The 13378-nt window shown below is 47.2% G+C and overlaps 1 long non-coding RNA gene across 1 annotated transcript; it reads left to right on the top strand.

The window, feature by feature from the left end:
* Window positions 1–614: 614 nt before the first annotated feature.
* On the top strand, window positions 615–4349 carry LOC306813540. The gene is made up of 4 exons (XR_013777003.1): window positions 615–668; window positions 1035–1281; window positions 2643–2682; window positions 4213–4349. It is a non-coding gene; the product is annotated as an uncharacterized lncRNA (long non-coding RNA).
* Window positions 4350–13378: the final 9029 nt, after the last annotated feature.

Raw genomic sequence — 13378 nt, 5'->3', positions numbered from 1 at the left:
TACTCTGGTTTGCTTCTTCCCCTACTCTGTGGTAATAGCAATCTAATTATAAAGTATGTTTATGCTGACACAATCATATCCACAATCGGGGTTTATTCTTTCGTTCTTCATTTGTCTCAATGTAAATTCTGCCCGAGGAAAATGCCACATGCACACACAGACACCAGGAGCAGCAGAGTCCCCAGAACCCATTTGGGTGAATTCATCAGGAGATAATTCTGTCCCTGGGGCTTTAATCTCGGCTTTGTGGGGAGGGACTGCTCCATTTGCATTGCAGCAGTAATAAAAGACTCCCACAGTGCTGAAAAATGCCATTGATGGGACTCCCTTTTAGGAAATAACACCAGCAGCAGCGAGGGGCTAAACTGAATTTACCTACCATGAACACCAGAGTCATTTAACCCTTAAAGCTCTGCTACCAAACTGCCCTGACAAGAAAATCCCAGAGTTTCTGCCACACTCCCCAGTCCTGTGGAAAAAGCAAAGCAGCTGGAAACTGCACAGCAGGAGCTGGGCTGCTGTGGCTGAGAGGAGGTAAAATGCAGTTAATTCCTGTGGGGGAAAAAAAACAATTACTGCTGTTAAAAGGAGAAATCAAATGGCCCTTGTGGGAGGATCAGCTCGGGAAATGCACAATTAGGGGCAAGAGGGAGCAGTTGCATTAATTGGTGCTTAGTCTTGTCTCGTTGGAGAGGAGACTTTACCACAGCTTTGGCTTGGTTTGGTTTGGTTTTGGTGCTTTTTTTTTGTTTTGGTGCTTTATTTTTGGTGTTTGGTTTGTTTTTGGTGCTTTGTTTTTGGTATGGGTTTTTTTTTTGGTTTTTTTTTTTTGTTTGTTTGTTTTGTTTTGGTGCTTGGTTTGTTTTTGCCATTTGGTTTAGTTTTGCTGTTTGGTTTGTTTTTGGTGCTTTATTTTTGTGTTTGTTTGTTTTTGGTACCTTGTTTGGTTTTGCTGTTTGGTTTTTTTTTTTTTTTCAGTGTTTGTTTGTTTTTGCTGTTTGTTTTCAGTGTTTGTTTTTGCTGCTCTTTTTCAGGTCTGTTCTAGCTGCTCCTGCTGGCTGTGCCCATCTGCGAGGTTGGATGCAACCCTGAGCATTCAGATAATCCTATTTTTGCCTGGTTTAATCTGATTAAGCTCCTCAGTACCAGTCGAGATTAAAACCCATAACCAAAGAACGCTTGAATAAAGACAAAATGCAAATGGTGTTTTTTGCACCTCGGAGTCAGAGGGCTCAGAACAATTCCCAATTAATGTGCAGCCTGGCTTGAGGGCTGCAGAAAGTGAGTGCAGGGATGAAGTGGAGACTTTTCATCCCCCAGAATAAAGACAAAATAAAAGGATTACAGCACAAGTTACTCAAGTTGCCCTCGGGGCATGCAGCAGGAGGTAATTTTGGGATCACAGCAGAATCCTCCTGGAGCTGCACAGGAGGGCTTGGCATGGGGAATTCTCCTTCTTTCTCCTTCTCTTTCTCTTTCTCCTTCTCCTTCTCCTTCTCCTTCTCCTTCTCCTTCTCCTTCTCCTTCTCCTTCTCCTTCTCCTTCTCCTTCTCCTTCTCCTTCTCCTTCTCCTTCTCCTTCTCCTTCTCCTTCTCCTTCTCCTCTGGGCACAGCTGAGGGTGGGAGTGAAGAACTGAGAGCAGGCCAGGGCATGACAGAAAATGATGGAAATGTTTCCCAGGAAATGCTGCAATAAAACCTAAAAACCATCCCAAGGGTGGCTCAGGGCTCTGAGGGATGCTCAGGGGCTGCTCTGACAGCAAGGAGAAGCTTCCAAGTAGGATTTTTATTTGGTTTCAGGTTGCTCTGTGTTAAATCCTCATTGCTGCTGGTGTCTGTGAGCTGCTGCCCCAGGACAGGGGCAGAAAATGAGCTCTGCCTGCTCTGGGCTGCTTGAAATGGTGAAATCCTCACTGCTCTGTTCAGGGGGAAAAAGGCAGGAACGGCAAATTCCTAGCAGGATTCAAATAATCCCGTGCATTTCTGGAATTTCCCCTTCTTTCTGTCCCCCTGACCAGACTGCTCAGGATCTGAAGGCACCTGACACTTACAGCCACTGCAGCTCCCTTTGCAGCTTCAAACACCACACTCACACTTTTATCTCTGAATAAAACCCCACCCTGAACGAGCCAGCACTGCTTTCAGGGCAGAAGGGCTCATCCAGCAGTGTGGGAAGTCCATAATTTGCAGGTTCCTGCTGCTCCCCTTGGCCTGTGATGACCCGAGGCTGCCGGAATGTCACAATTCCAACAGGGAGCAGAGTTACAGCCACAGCTCTGCTGTGCAGCCATCAAACATTCATGCCCATATCTGAGGCTTTTCTAGTCCATAAACCTTCTCTGAACTCCAGTAATGGAGTTATCAAAAAGACAGAGCAGCTGTTCCTGTGTGACATTCACGGCCTGTTCCGGGCTCTGCAGCACCTTGGGAGAATCAGGGCTGCTGTATAAAATATGGGCCAGGCCTCAACTTCTGGCTTTTTCCAATTTTCCCCCACAATTTCAAGGATAAGCACATTATTTGGTGTAATGTTTTCCCCCTATTTGTGATCTTCTGGAATAGGTGGGAATTTTTAGCGTCATTTCTTTGCTGTTTCACTTGAAAATCAAAACAAACTCGTTCCTGTTTTCTCTCATTTCCAGACCCTTTCTGAGGAAATTCCTGAGCCTGTGCTGAGATTTAGTGGGAGTTGGATGAAAAGGGAATGTTCCAATGCCTGGAGCAACACATGAGGATCTGCTCACTGCCTTAGGGAGTGGAAGTGGGATTCCAGTGAGCCCAGCTCAGGGACACTGGTCCACACTGGGGCCACACTGGTGCCACACTGGTGTTCACACTGGTGCCACACTGGTGTTCACACTGGTGCCACACTGGTGTTCACACTGGTGTTCATACTGGTGCCACACTGGTGTTCACACTGGTGCCACGCTGGTGTTCATACTGGTGCCACACTGGTGCCACACTGGTGCCACACTGGTTTTCACACTGGTGCCACACTGGTGTTCACACTGGTGTTCATACTGGTGCCACACTGGTGCCACACTGGTGTTCACACTGGTGCCACGCTGGTGTTCACACTGGTGCCACACTGGTGGTCACTGAATGTTTTCCACAGGGACAGGGACAAGTTAAAGGTTTCACTACTCAAACTGAACTCCCATCCCAGGGCTTTTCCTGGCCTTTAGGAGCAGAGTTTGTCACACCCTGATAACTGGAGCTCTGCAGTCAGGGCATGGGGCAGTGCTGGCTTTGGGGGGGTCAGCACCAGACAGTGAAGGTGATGGGACTGGTGACACTGGTGACCCTGTCCTGGTGACTCTGGTGTTGTCCTGGTGACCCTGGTGCAGGACTGGTGATCATGATGGTATCCTGGTGTTCCTGGCACTGTCCTGGTGCCCCTGGCACTCTTCTGGTGTCCCTGGTGTTGTCCTGGTGACCCTGGTGTCCTCCTGGTGTCCTCCTGGTGCCCCTGGCACTATCCTGGTGTCCCTGGTGTTGTCCTGGTGTCCCTGGTGCTCTCCTGGTGCCCCATCACTGTCCTGCACACCCTGGGGTGGCTCCAGCACCGCTTCAATCCCAGTCCCACATTCCCTGTGGGACGGGGCAAGGAGCAGGAAGGTTTGGGGCTGTGCAGAACCCTGTGTGCAGCTGCTGGGGATTGCTGAGCTGCAGCTGGGGCTGATCTGCGTGCAGAGCCAGCAGGACCTGCTGCTCCCCATATGGCAGCAGGGCAATAGGATTACAGTGTCCTGCTCCAAATCTCGATTCTCTGCCAGGAAAATCTGCTCCTGTGGCCCTGCAGAGCAGCCCTGACACCCAAATCCTGCCTGAGCCTGGACATTTCACCCTGTGCCTGCCTGAACTTTGCAGCATCACCTTGTGTACGTGAATAATTTATGGGGAACATCCCCTGGGTTTTAAGCTTTGTCCTTTTGGCACCTGCACTTTCATCAGGGCTGGGATAAAGGAGCTTCCCTGTGCATTGGTTCTGGTGGATTTTAGGAGAAAGTAGAAGTAGCTGTTACTCAAGTAAATATGCAAAACTTTACTGGTAACAAACTGGGAGAAAAAAAAAGGCTAATTAGTGTAATTACTGTCATTATAATTCTAATTTAATGGCATAGACTTGTATTGCAGCAACATCAGAGCTGTCACATTTGCAAACTGCATAATTATATGTATTAAGTGCTGTCTCTGTTGCATCCAATGTAGGAAATGGGCTGTTACCTTGGAGTGCTCCAAAAAAAAAAAAGTCAAGATGTCACTGAAGGGCTGACTTCTCCATGATTTTTCTGATCACCAGTGAAGGATGAAACAAAAAGCTTGTCTAAATAAATGTCTTCTCAACATTTCCTTGATAAAATTCATAAATAGATGGGGAGCTGGAAATGCTGAATGAAATCATTCCAGGCTTGTCAAAGAACTGCAAGACCTGGCAGTGCTGCCACAGAAGAGCAGCTCCCAGCACGGGAATGTTTTATTTGTGTATTTTTTACAATGTTTTAGTTGGATATTTCACTCAGCTCCTGGCTGAGTGCAGGTTTGGCCCAAGTGAGAACTTGGAAATGGTCAGAAAGTTCTCCTGGAACTGGCTGTGCACTGGGAGATTGGCTCAGGCAATGAAATTCTTCTCACCCAGGGCTTGAAAATCGTGTTTGTCACTGAGGTGGGAGGGCAGGGAGGGTGACACTGCCTTTGCTTGCCCAGAGTTGGGATTCACTGCCTGGGATGGGATCTGCCCCAACCTCAGAGCAGAGCCTGAACCAACGAGTTCAGCTCTTGTCAGCAGGAAACTCAGACAGGAGCATGACCCAAATGGAATTTCCATCCTGGCTCTTTGAGCTGGGTTTTATTCCCTCAGGCCATGACAGGTTGCACGCCCTCCCGAGCCCCCAGCCCTCCTCCAGCAGCCTGGGGAAGAGCATCCTGTGAGCCTGGCTTCCTTAATATGGATTTATGCTTCTGGAGCACTCTTGATGGTTTGTTTTCTCCCCCTTTCTACATAAAAAATGAGTTGCTTTTGTAGCGCTCAGCATTGTGTTATGAATATTAATCCAGAGGGTTTATTTTTGTTATTCTAAATCTGCCTGTATCCTTTGTAAGAAGAAAAATGGGACATAATTAATCTCTGTGTTAATCTTGATATTTGCATGGAACAAGTGAAACAAGCTCTTCAAACCACTTGGTTGACTCTTAAGAAGTATTTACACTGCAGTTCAGAGGGAAACTCGAGGGCTTCTTTATTTATTTATTTCCATCATCCAAGATTCAATACACACAGTGGGAGGCAAATTTTTCCTAATTCCCAGTGAGTTTTATCTGGTTCAGTGCAGAGGGGGAAGGATGAATCCAGGATTCCCAAACTGGGAAAGGGTCAGTCCATGATTCTGGGGCACAGCTCAGGGCTCTCCCCAGGCTCCCACCTGGATCTGGGGTTTGGCTGTAGGATCAGACACTGGAAATTTCCTGGGAATGTTCCCTGTGCCTCAGGGAGATGTGGGGTGCAGGATAAATCCCAGAAATTCCCAAGGAGCAGCAGGGCTGGTACAGGGAGAATTGTTTCCAGGGCCAAGCCCTGTGTGTGAAAATTTTGGAACTCAGTTCTGGTGCCTCTCTGCATTGGGGATGTGAGGCATAAGGAAAAGAGAGTTTTGTTCCCCCTCTCACCCTGCATCATCTCCCTTAAAAGTTCATTTCTTCACAGCTTCTCTGCCAAACTGCTGAGGTGTTTCCTCAGCTTTTGCCAAATAGCTGGGCAGGGATGGCGGCAGCCTTGGTGGATCTGGGTTTTATTCACTGAGGAATTTGGGATCCTCTGGTCACCAAAATGGCTTTTAGGGGTGTGAATACAGAGGATCATGGAGCCCCTGGCACTCGCTGTCAAATGCTTTTGGGGTTTTACTCTAACTTCCCATCCCCTAGAGAGTTTTTAATGGGATTTAAATCTTTCAACAACTTCTCTGTAGACTGAAGAACATGGAAAATAATAATATAGAGTGGACCCTTGCCTGGGAATGCAGCTTCTCCCAAGACTCTGAAGTGTAATTGAGTTAATAACTGGTTAACACTTGTTAATGTATAATTTTCTCATTTAGGCAAGCAAGTTGTAATTAACACACATGGCCTACGGATACATGCAGGGTGGGAGGGGAGGGCAGGGAGGATGTATCTAATTTTTCTCCCTCTTTTTCCAAGTATGGATAGATTAAAAAATGCCTTGTTCCGAGGGAATTACATTTTAATGAACTCTAATATGTACAGATCCCGTTAACGAAGGGGCTTTATCAGTTCTTTTAATTACAAAGACCAGCTTGAAGCAAAAGGGCTTGAAAAGCTTTGTCTTTAAGGGGGAAAGGAGAGGGGGGAATCTCCACGACAAAGGACCTGTCCTTCCACTCCTGATGTGGACCCACTCTCAAAAATTCACTGTGGGCACCTCTCCAAATTCTCGGTGCTGTTGGAAATCCCATTTTTTCCTTTTTTCCCCCAAATCCCCCAAGGGGCTCGCTCTGATTTCAGCCTCGGGGGGTGCCCAGCCCTTTTCCCTGATGTTTCTTGCCGGGCAGGATCCCGAGTTCCCAAGCACTGCTGATCCAGGCTGTGACATCCCCGGAGCTGTAATGTCACCCTCTGGCAGCAGGTGTCCCTTCAAGCTCGCCAAAACTCTGCATTTTTATTTGTATTTTGATATAGGGACATGGCAGAGATTATCTTGAATGAAACACAAATGTCCTGAATTTTATCTTTATTTTTTAATGGTGTAGACTGAGAAGCTCATTTGGGGATTTTGTTAATAATATTCTGTAAAAAAGATTTTAAAAAAGGAAAAGGGAAATCAGCTGTTGATGCCTTACATTCTACAAATGTGAAATAATGGCCTAAAACCACTTGTGTGGTTTTTGGGAGTGTGGATGAGGCGATTCCTGTTTGTTCTGGAGCAAAGGCTGAGCAGAGTCAGGGTGTGAGTGCCTTGTCCCAAAAATTCCCTGTGTGTCCCTGTTCTTCACACACAACAAAGCTTCCAGTACTTGTTTGTTCTCATCAGCATAAATTTTTCTCATTCTGGAAAAAGGAGAAAAATTGTTCTCATTTTTCGAAAGTGCCTTTGGAAAGGGAGCCTGGGTTTTCCTGTTGGTTTTGATGCCTCTAAACAAGCCTGACTCTGGCTCAGGGGAGCTGCAGGTTTCCTTCAGCTCTGTCCTAGGCTGGGTCTAGGGAGGGTAAATCTGGTCCTAAAGGAACAAACAGATTGTCCTGGGAGGTTCTGCAGAGCAGATCAGTCCTGCCCTCATCTCCAGCTGCAGCCCTGCAGGACAGAGCCTGGGCTGGATTTTCCTCCTCCTCCTGCAGCAGGGATCACTGCAGTGTTCTCCATCCTCCCTGTGATGTTCACTGCCATGTTCTCCACCCTCACTGCAATGTTCACTGTGATGTTCTCCCTCCTCAGCAATGTTTTCCATCCTCAGCAATGTTCTTCATCCTCACTGCAATTTTCTCCATCCTCACGGCAATGTTCACTGCCATGTTCTCCTTCTCTGCAATGTTTACTGCAATATTCTCCTTCCTCACTGCAATTTTCTCCATCCCCTGCAATGTTCACTGTGATGTTCTCTCTCCTCCCTGCAGTGTTCACTGCAATGTTCTCCACCCTCACTGCAGGGTTTTCTCTCCTCACTGCAGTGTTCTCCATCCTCAGCAATGTTCTCCATCCTCCCTGCTGTGTTCTCCATCCTCTCTGCAATGTTCATTGCAATATTCTCCTTCCTCACTGCAATTTTCTCCTCTCCCTGCAATATTCACTGCAATGCTCTCTCTCCTCCCTGCTGTGCTCTCCATCCCCTCACCCCTGCTGGAGCCCTGGCACCCCGAGGAGCTCGTTCCTAATCAGCTGCAGAATGTTTCCAATGCTCAGAAATAGAAATAACAGACACCTACGAGGGGGAGAGGCAAGAAATAAATCCCTCAGACTCTCCTGGGTGATTCTCTGCCTTCCTGTGCCTCCCTGCTTTCCTCTTCTGGAGTTCCTGCTGCCAGAGCCTGGCACCATTTCCCAGAGTGTTCCTGTCCCTGGTGCCATCCGGAGCTCCAGGAATTGTAAATAAATCCCTGGTTGTCAGGGTGACAGCACTGCCTGATCATCAGTCCAATAAATAAATAAATATACCGGGAAATTAAACCTGGCTTTGCCAGTCCTGTGAGCACTGCTGCTGTCAGGGAGGCTGGGACAGTCCTGGCTGCCCTCTGATCTAGACAGACAGACAGAAACCTGCTCTACCATGGACAGACGGACACAGGAACCTGCTCTGCCATGGACAGACAGACAGAAACCTGCTCTGCCATGGACAGAGGGACACAGGAACCTGCTGTGCTCTGGGATTCCAGCCCTTGGGGAGCAGTGGGAAGCAGCCTGGGCCGAGGCACTCCCAGCCAGGGCTCAGGGGGCTCGTGGGGGATGTTTGTGCTCCTGGAGCCCAGCAGGATCCTGGAGCAGCCCTGGCAGAGCTGGAATTCCATGCACTCGCACATGGAAATCCTGCCCTGTGTTTTTCCTCCTTCTCTGCTGTCACCCCGTGGTTCTGGGATGTGCTTGTGGTGCAAGTCTCAGTCTGCTCCTGCTGAAGGAGGCACCAGGGGCTCCTGCACAGCAAGAATTTCTCTTTATTTTCCCTGGGGCTGGGCAGGAGTGCTGCTCCTTGACCACTGGCACAGACCAAACACTGACTTTTCACTTGGCTGGTCTATTTATTCCTATTCAGAGTTAACAACATGAAAAGCAAAAAAAAAAAAAAAAAAAAAAAAAAAAAAAAAAAAAAAAAAAAAAAATTCCTGTGTTTTTAAACTTCAAGAAGAATTTCTACATAGTTCTGAAACTCCCCCTTCTTTGTTGATTTGATGTCAGAAGTTTTGTTGTTTTTTTTCCCCAATTATTTTGCTGAAGACAAATAAAAAAAAATCCCGATGCTGTGAGCGTAAAATTCTCCTTGATCTGTTGTTAAAGCCTGAGTACCCCCTGAAATAATAATGGGTAATAATGGCATAAATAATTAATAATCAGGAGTTTTAATGAGCTGATGAGGAGGTAGAGAGAGGTTGTTTAGTGAGATGTGATGGGTTTGTGAGGAGCTGCTCACAGAATCAGGGCTGTGTGCAGGAAGAGGTGGGAGAGCTGGGAGTGCCAGAGACCCCTGGGACCCCCAGGGCAGCTTTGCACACCTTGTCACAAACACAAACCCTCAATTTGGAAACCCCTGAACTGCTGGAATTCCAGCCCTGCTCCACTCTGGGGATTGGGATGTCTTGTTCACACCTGTCCTGTGTCTGTGTTTGTGTCCAACACTCAGGCTGGACAGGAGGATTTCAGGGCTGGGAACACAAAGCTGAGTGTGGCCAGGGAAACCAGGGATCAGAGGGAATCCCTCTCTAATTAATTATCTGAGTTGAGACTCTTGGGAACCTGAGAAAATGTGGAATCCCCCCAGTGCCCCAGGACCCTGCCCAGGGGCAGCAGCACCTCAGGCCCATGAACCTGCCACCCTGCCCCCGTTCTGAAGGCAATAATTCCAATAATTCCAATAATTCCAATAATTCCAATAATTATCCCATGTGCTTTAGTTCCCCTCCTCGTGGTTGGGAGGTTCCTCCCTGATTTCCCCTCTGTTTTCTGCAGCCCCATCATCATCATCCAGATGAATTCTGAGCATTCCTGGAGAGAACTGGGCAGGGGGATTTTGCAGGGGGATTTTCTCCTTCTAATCAACTGGAGGCTGCTGCTCTGCCCAGAGCAGGAGCTGCTCAATTTCCACTTCAAACCCTGCTGGAATCAACCCAGTGCTGCTGGATTCATCCTGCAGGAAGCAAATCTGTTTGGAGGCACCGTGTCCTGCCCAGATCCTTTAATGAGCATCCCCTTCCAGGACCTGGGAGGGTCCTGGCAGGCTCAGCTCCCTGTGCTGCTGCTCCAGGGCATCTGAAGGAGCAGCAGCTGGGCTTTGGTTGGAATTGTCTCTTTGGAAAGCTGTGTGTGCTCAGGTATTGACTGCTCGCTGCTCACACCAGCAGGTGTACTCTGTCCATGCTGAGGGTTTTGTTGTTTTGCTGATTTTCTGACTGGAGTGTGGGAACACCTCCTGTTGTTTCCAGAGCAGCCCTAAAATTCTCTGTTTTTTTGATTCGTGCAAAGGAGAGAATTTTTATGACCTTTGAGGGTAAAAAAGTCTGATGGCAGGGAAAAGAAAACCCCACGCTTACCAACTGAGCTGCACATTTTTATTTTGTACACAGAGGATTCTAATCCCTTCGAATCCCAAAAAGGAAGGAAAAGCAATGAAAATCTATTTAGGAAAAACCCTCAGAATGGGTTTAATTAGGAGGAGACTTCTCTGGGCTTGTAAATGGAGCTTTATTTTGGAGGATTTAGGAGTTTAAGCCAGGCAGGCTTGCCGAGGTTTGGGTTGAGGACATATTTTTGGGTTCTCCCAGGACACATTTCTGGGTTATCTCAGGGCTGTTTCTGGGGTCTCTCAGGGTTATTTCTGGGCTGTCTCAGGATGCATTTTTGGGTTCTCTCAGGGATGTTTTTGGGTTCTCCCATGACATATTTCCGGGTTCTCTCAGGACACATTCCTGGGTTCTTTCAGGACACATTTCTGGGGTCTCAGGGTTATTCCTGGGTTCTCTCAGGGTTATTCCTGGGTTCTCTCAGGACACATTTCTGGGTTCTCAGGGCTGCTCCTGGCCTCTCTCTGGGTTCCCTGGTGTGCAGCTGAGGAGCTGCTCTCACACAGAGCCATGGCAGGCTCCATTTCCCCCTGTCACATCCCATTTACAAACTGGGGCTGCAGGGGGATGACAGCAGCCACCGAACGGGGACGGCCTCGGAAAATAAATAGAGATGAGGAAGTCAGAGATCATTAGAGCTGACACCACCTCACACGTTCATTAATTATGAATCCCCTGGCAGAGGCTCGTTAGCTGCTGGTGGGAGCACTCCACTCAACTCCTGGAAGATGGGAACAGAGAAGGCAGCGCTGAGCTTCAGCTGGAAGCTGGAATCCACTCCAGCCCAGCAGCTCAAGGCTGGAATTGTTGCCAAGTGCATTTGGGTTTTTTCCTGTAGACTGACCTCAGAGTGGAAGAACTTGTTTTTCCCCCGTGACTTTCCCAGGAAAATCCCAGCAGTCCCCAATGTAACTCCAGGACATAAATTAAAGTTTAATTCTCCATTTTAAAAATGACTGCAACTTGTTTTCATTTCCCAGGTAAATCCCTGTCTGTGAGGAGCAATTTGAATTCACCCTTTATTGATGGAGGGATGTCCTAGGTTAAAATGTAAAGATGTGCCCAAAGTCTGTATTCTGTCACCATCTGCTGAAACCAGGTGGGGCAGTGATCCTTATCTCTGTAGGAGATATCTCCTGCTAATGGGCCAGCTGTTAAAAAACAGCTGGGGCAATGTTCTTTTTCTTTTCCACAGCCCATTTTCCCTCCAGGAGATATCTCCTGTTAATGGGCCAGTGCAGGACTGATAAAATTACATCATCCCACTGGGAGATGCTCCACCCAGGGGGAGGAGACAAACATTTCCTACCTGGATAAAAACTGAGATTTGGAACACCAGAGCAGCCTTTTCTACTGAATTCCAGAGGAAAACCAGACCTTTATACAGGATCACTGCTTCAACACGAGCACTTTATCTGGACTGCTGCCACCACCCAAACTAGCAGGGTGTCAGGTTCTATTCTGACTCTGTCAGTGTTTTGGGTTTTTTTGTACTATTGCATGTATTTTATTTTTCTCTTTTTTCCTGTTAAATTGTATTTCTGACATGGAGTCTGTCACTGGTTTTGCTTTCAAAACCATTACAAGGGGACAAGAGCTGGAGCTCATCCCTCCTTGGGCTCCTGCAAACTGAAGCTGCTGAGGCACAAAATGTTTCCAGAGCTGCTGCTGGAACTGAGGAGCCCTGGCACTGTCCTGCCCCAATTAAACCCCAGAATTAATGAAGTTTGTGTGTCCCACATTCCAGCCCTTCAGCTGGGGGCTCTGGGGCAGCTCTGCAGCCCAAAAAGAGAAGCAAAGAAAAACCCAGAGGGTGTCATTGATAATTCCTACAGTCCTTTGATGATCCCCACCAGGAGCTGCAGTGTCTGAACTGGAGGGTTCAGCACAGGAAATGAGTCTGGATTTAGTTTAATATATTCCCAACAATGTTTGGGAATGTTTGTAAGTGTTACAAATCAAACTCAAACGAGAAATATTCTGCTCTTCAAACATTCTTACACGTAATTGCATTTTCACTGTAATAACATTATCAGAGCATCTTTCAAGCTCCAATTAATGCAAACCTAATTCTCCTTTAATACCAGTACCAGGAGGATTTGAACTTAAGAACACACAGATTTATCTTGGAGTTCCAGGATGATTTTCAAACGCCTTTTATACAAGTTTTACATGGAGTGGAGCTGTGCTGGTGGAAGATCTGCATCAGTCTGAGGGTCTGGCTTTGCTGGTTCTGTTTTTGCACTGCAGCTTTTGTGCAGAATGGAACTGTGACCTGCAGAGACCATTCTGACTGTGCCAATTAATAAAAGACAGACTCTGGGAATTCACCTAGATTCCCTGACTTCTATTGTTAGCTATTTCAGTTATATCAATAAATTTATAGAATTTCTGACACTTCTGTTTAACTTCACCTTGTCTCAGAACGGGCAGCACTAACTTTTAATTTACTTTTGATTGCAGGGAGCAGTTAATGGTAGAATGTATTATTGCAGTTAATGATGGAATATTGTTAATATTTTTTTTCACAGTGGACTTCTTTTCCTGAGCTATTTTAATCCACCTTTCCAGAGAATATCAAATGTAAACGTGCAGAGCAGGCAGCACAGCACATCTCAGTCATGTCTGAAGTTGCATTAACATCACAGAAGTTTTTTTCTTTTTTTATGGATGAAATGAAAACAGGTGTAAAATTTGTGTCTGCTTTAAAAATTTATCAGTGAAGTCGCACCAAACGTTAAGTGGGTCGTTTGCTGACACTGTAAAGCTCAGGAAAGGGGAGAGGAGCAAAGCCCTGAAGTTCCTGTGCAGGGCTGGGAGATCAAGATCAGCTCAGGGGCTTTTCCCCCTCCAGGGGGGGACACTGATCCTTCCTCACACTCTGAATTGCATCCCAAGGCCACCCCAAGGCACACAAATTTCATATTTACAGCCCCAGCTGGTTAATTCCTGCCTGGAACAAGCACAGGGGAACCAGGACCCACAGGAAAACCCCAGGACTGTGCTCTGGTGCTGTCCTTGAGCTCATGGTGAAGGGCTCACCTGCCCAGGGCTCACCTGCTGTGCTTCAGCACCCAAACCCAACAAAGCACCTCCTTTT

This window comes from Erithacus rubecula (assembly GCF_903797595.1).
Source record: "Erithacus rubecula genome assembly, chromosome: 29".
NCBI classification, from domain to species: domain Eukaryota; kingdom Metazoa; phylum Chordata; class Aves; order Passeriformes; family Muscicapidae; genus Erithacus; species Erithacus rubecula.
Note: the sequence above shows the minus strand (reverse complement) of the source record. Positions and strands in the feature narration are given on the sequence as shown.